The sequence below is a fragment of the Rhincodon typus genome, unplaced genomic scaffold (genome assembly GCF_021869965.1).
Source record: "Rhincodon typus isolate 14 unplaced genomic scaffold, sRhiTyp1.1 hic_rhity00000057, whole genome shotgun sequence".
In the NCBI taxonomy this organism is placed as follows: Eukaryota; Metazoa; Chordata; class Chondrichthyes; order Orectolobiformes; family Rhincodontidae; genus Rhincodon; species Rhincodon typus.
In genome coordinates, this window is record NW_025965695.1 from 76021 (window position 1) to 81786 (window position 5766).

At 46.9% G+C, this 5766-nt stretch overlaps 1 non-coding gene across 1 annotated transcript; it reads left to right on the forward strand.

Moving 5' to 3' along the window:
- The first annotated feature begins 571 nt into the window (after positions 1 to 571).
- trnam-cau lies at positions 572 to 643 on the forward strand. Its single transcript has one exon. It is a non-coding gene; the product is annotated as a tRNA-Met (tRNA).
- Positions 644 to 5766: the final 5123 nt, after the last annotated feature.

Sequence of the window (5766 nt, forward strand, 5' to 3'; positions counted from 1 at the left end):
CGGTTCAGGGCGTGTAACTTGCGGAAGCGGGAATGCGAAGTGATTGGAGACAGCGTTGAACAGATTCACGTGAATGGTACCGTGTATGAGGAATGTCCGTAATGAAGTTAGATGGGAAATTTGGGAAAGCTCTCCTTGGAGAACAGAAAGCTGAAATTTTGAACAGAGAGTGGCAGGGTCACTAAAACGCTGTCTAACAGTACTAAAGACGCAGATTCAATCAACACAAAAGGAAATTTGATGGTTATGTCACAAATAACAATGGGCAGAGTTACACAGAGAAGGCAAAAGAATTACATGAAATGACACTCATTTGCTCATTGTGGACAGCGGCACAGAGAAGTTGGGCTGCATGGCCTCCATCTGTGTTGTGACAAATTTTGTGATTCTGAGTGAAATCTGAATGTGGGAGTAACAGAATGTGGGGCATTAGACAAAGGTTATGTTTACACAGGCGAGACACATCAGCGCAACAGGGTATTACACAACAACAATGATTTTTTAAAAATTCATTCTTGAAGGTACATGCCGCGCGCCAAATGAAAAGCCTAAAAAGCACCCTCTGCTACCAAGCAGAGTAGCGCAGCGGGAGCGTGCTGGGCCCATAACCCAGAGGTCGATGGATCGAAACCATCCTCTGCTATTCCTTACAAGTGCGGTTTGTGTTTTGCGGGAATGTCAGGTGTCTGCAATAAATCTTTCGTATTGGGACACAGGTGAGGTGACACACTTGTCAAGATCTCAGCAGTTTTCTCCTGTTCACTGTTGGTCTTCTCTAAGTTGGGACGAAACTGGGGTAGTTGAAACTTATTACTTCCAGATTTTTTTACCAAGACCTGCAGTAATTGCACACACTGTTTCAGACATGAATAACAAGAGGATAATCATGTTGGAGACAGCATCACGGCACAGACACATTTGACCATTATTAGAACAGATACCACCGATTGTGAATAACCTCAGAGAGATGCAAGCGACAGAGAGTCGCCGTGGATTCGATGGGCTGAACGGCTTCTTTCTGCACGGGAATGACGCCATGAGTTTATGACGTCACTCTCCCTGTCTCTGTGGCTGAAGCGCAATTTGCAACTTCTTTAAAATTCCCAGCTCATCTTTCTCACTGTTCTGATGCCCTGATCAGGTTTGAATCTGATCTGCAGGAACTGGAATCCTTTCAATGCCTCACATCAGTAAATGTCACTGAGAACATTGGAGTCAGTGTCCCAGCATCATCAGAGGAGTGGAAGCTGAAGTAGAACCATACACTGCCATTTGGCACCTTTTAACTTCCCAAACCACTCAATCCTTCGCCTCCGCCGCATCTGCTCCCAGGATGAGGCATTCCACTCCCGTACATCTCAGTTGTCCTCGTTTTTCAAGGACCGTAACTTCCCCTCCTCGGTGGTCGAGAACGCCCTCAACCGTGTCTCCCACATCTCCCGCACCTCATCCCTCACACCCCGTCCAAGCAATAAGAACCAAAAAAGAATCCCCCTCGTCCTCACGTACCACCCCACCAACTTCCGGATCCAACGCATCATCCTCCGACACTTGCGCCATCTGCAATCCGACCCCACCACCAAAGACATCTTTCCCTCCCCACCCTTATCTGCTTTCCGGAGGGACAACTCTCTCCGTGACTCCCTTGTCCGCTCCACACTCCCCTCCAGCTCCACCACACTAGACACTTTTCCCTGCAACCGCAGGAAGTGCTGCACCTGCCCCCATACCTCCTCCCTCACCCCCATCCCAGGCCCCAAGAAGACTTTCCACATCAAGCAGATGTTCACCTGCACATCTGCCAATGTGGTATACTGCATCCGCTGTACCCGGTGTGGCTTCCTCTACATCGGGGAAACCAAGCGGAGACTCGGGGACCGCTTTGCAGAACACTTACGCTCGGTTCGCAATAAACAACTGCACCTCCCAGTCGCGAACCATTTCAACTCCCCCTCCCATTCCTCAGACGACATGTCCATCTTGGGCCTCCTGCAGTGCCACAACGATGCCACCCGAAGGTTGCAGGAACAGCAACTCATATTCCGCTTGGGAACCCGGCAGCCCAATGGTATCAATGTGGATTTCACAAGTTTCAAAATCTCCCCTCCCCCTACCGCATCCCAAAACCAGTCCAGCTCGTCCCTGCCTCCCTAACCTGTTCCTCCTCCCACCTATCCCCTCCTCCCACCTCAAGCCGCACCTCCATCTCCTACCGACCAACCTCATCCCGCCCCCTTGACCTGTCCGTCCTCCCTGGACTGACCTATCCCCTTCCTAACTCCCTACCTACACTCACTTTACTGGCTCCATCCCCGCCTCTTCGACCTGTTTGTTTCCTCTCCACCTATCCTCTCCTCTATCCTTCTTCTATCCGCCTCCCACTCTCTCCCGATTTATTTCAAAACCCCCTTCCCCTCCCCCTTTTCTGATGAAGGGTCCAGGCCCGAAACGTCAGCCTCTCTGCTCCTATGATGCTGCTTGGCCTGCTGTGTTCATCCAGCCCTGCACCTTGTTGTCTCGGATTCTCCAGCATCTGCAGTTCCTACTATCTCTCTCAATCATTGCAGCTCCTCGGAATGGAAAGGAAACAGAATTTTTTTTTAAATTCCACTCGTCTCAACTTTGTGAATCGTTAGAACTGGGAATCAGAGGCACATGAAGGGTGAACTGTCCGACTGAGTAGAGACAGTTAAACTACCTTCCCTTCTTTAAGGGGCCAGGACATTCATTGATCCGAGACATTAAAAGGATTCCCTCCAGGCACTGCTCGGCCTTTGCCGCTGTTATTGTGAGGATAGTAAATCCTCACTCCCTGACCAGGGCTCGAGTCCAGGCAACAGTGGTGAAACTACTGTACCCTTACCACTAGACCACCTCGGAACAAGTAGACTTGTATCATTTCTTAATAACACAGCTTCTGGCTTTTATTTCATTGGCAATCAGTTGCTCCTGCAAAATTATCGCATCATTGAGTTTTTACAGTTTGGAAAGAGGCCGATCATCCCAGTTTCCAGCACTTGGCCTTTTAGCCTTGTGTGCTGTCATGTTTCAAGTGTTCATTTCAATGTTATTTTCCCTGTACCATTTTAATCTCACGCATCACTACCAATGAGACTGAAGTTTGAGATGGGAAAACTGTGTTCATGCCCCGTCGGGGAAGTGAACCTCATTTTCTCACACAGAAGGAAACAAACAAGGACACCTTCCACCGAGAGTGCCAGAGGCTTTAGGAGAGAGCAACCCCCAGAAAGCAGAATTTCATTCACTTGGCTCTATTGTCCCATTTCAGACTTCAAAACTAGAATCTGTTTACAGCAACGAAAGGAAGCATTCGGCGGCTGCCCCGGGTTTGTGTTGCTCCCGCGATGTTCATCTGTCACTCTGCAGTTTATACTGCTTCATCTCGCTCTTCCGGCCAAACATTGCTCACGTCAGCTGTCTCCTGACATTGCAAATGCTCTTCCTCAAGTACGTGGAAGGACAAACAGGAATGTGGAATTTCAAACACATTTCTGGCCCGTGGAGGAAATGATATTATCATAATTTCAGACAATATTTAAGGGGCTTGTTTGGTGAGACTCGAACTGATGGCTCCGGATTTGTGAAAATAGTGCTCTAACCACTGAGCTATGGAGCCAATCAAGTAGATGTGGAAAGAGGGTCTCATATATTAGAAATTACAAAGTAATAGATAACTGGAGACCTTGAGTATTATAAACCAAGATGGAACAAAATCGAAACAGAGTTGAGGGCCATCATGTGCAGAAAGACGGGAGAATGCAAGGCCGAATCAGACAGTGTCCTGAGTGACATAAACAGATCTTTCCTGGTCGTCCAGTGATTACGATTCAGTGCATTCACTGTCACAGCCTGTTAATGGTTAACATTTACAGTAATAAATACGAAATATTGACTGATCTTTAGAAGCAGAATTATGTCATTGACCAGTTAAAATCGATTCACTCCATGTTACAGTTCCACATCAGCAATGCCAGCTGCAACTGCCTGACGTGCAATCGGTTTAAAAAAAGAATAGAGGGGAGGCCAGGAAAATTGAAGGGCAATGGTAGTTTGTGGGAGTTGACTGGAGGCCGAGTGGAGCCAGGCTCAATGTGGGTGCTGAAGACCAGTCTTCACTGTTTACCCTGGTATACAGATCACATTGGATCAATCACACAAGGACTCTCCTTTGTGTGTTGTCCTTTGCACATCACAACGGTTCAGTGCCTCGAGGGGTTCGGAAAATTTAATTTGGCAACTAACTCAGGTCAGTGGTCCACAAACTAAGCTGTGTTCGGACACTATTTAAAAAAGCCACCACTCATTGCAACGACCCAGAACTATGCAGAAAGAGGAAAAACACCAATACAAAATCTTCGTTTTGAACAGATATCTCTGAAATTTCATCCGCAGGTGCCTACGAAATAGCAACACGAAGAGGACACATTATGCCCTAACACACTGGCGACACTGCCATACATCAAGAACGTATCAGAACTGACAACTCCTATGACCACTCGGAATTACAGTCGCACACAAGCCCAAAGCCATGCTACGACAAACACTCACAAGGATTAAAGACCACATACCCACGACATGCAGAACCGATATAGTTTACAAAACACCATGCAACGACTGACACAAACGTTATACCAGACAGACAGGAAGAAAACTAGCCATCAGAATGCATGAACATCAGCTAGCAGCAAAATGACACGACGAACTTTCCCTAATATCAGTACACTCGAATAATGAAGGCCATCAGTTTAACTGGGACAACATAATCGTAGTAGCCCAAGCCAAACATAGACACACATGGGAATTCCTAGAGGCATGGTTCTCAATCCATAATGCAATCAGCAAACATATAGAATTGGACCCCATATACAACCCATACAGAACAGAATGGGAAATGACAGAACTCACCGTAACGGACCAGGCAATATAAATTCCAAATGGAGTGGAACAACATCGCTTCATCGGAAGTCTCACTCATGATGTTACCTAGCATGGTTATGAAACATCTGAACGAAAACCAGCCAGCTGGGCAAGGAAGTTAACCACCTCAACTACATCATTTAATGTGTGGCTCAGTGTCAGTCTTTGTGATATTATACACACACTGCTGTACCCGCTCCTCCCACCGTACACAAGGTTCTCCGACAAAAGGCAGCTTTATGTGGAACACAAGCAGTTTCTCCTGACAATGGGTACCGTTGCCATGAGCTGGGATATGAAATAGACAGTGAGCTGAAGTAGCCCCACACTCATGTTACTCATTTACCTTTCAATTTCAATTTTCAATTTCCAAAACCCAGCGATCCAATCACTTCAGCTGCTGGGAATCTGACAAAAACAGCGCTGGGCACAAATTCCTCTTCGGAAGCATCTGTCAATTTGCAATGTCGAAAAACTGTCAACTTCACTCGAGCGAGGGAGGATACAACATTTCAATCTTCCAAACCAAAGTCAGACGCTGTATCAATTACACCACGGGCTCCACACGTCTTGCTGCAGCTTTCATCCTGTCGACTTGTGATGTAATCGGGGATACCGGCGGATAAAGCATTCGCAAGGTGAATATCCAGCAAAATAATCGCCGTCACTGCTGCACTTTAATGTTTTCCACTTTGTGAAGCGGTGAATTTCACTGGCAAACGAAACACGTTCGCCCTTATATGCCTGCTTTACTGTCACTCGTTTCTCTGCCACCCGTTTGTCTGCTGGAACTTGCTATCGTTTTATTCACAGTCATTGCAAAGTTCT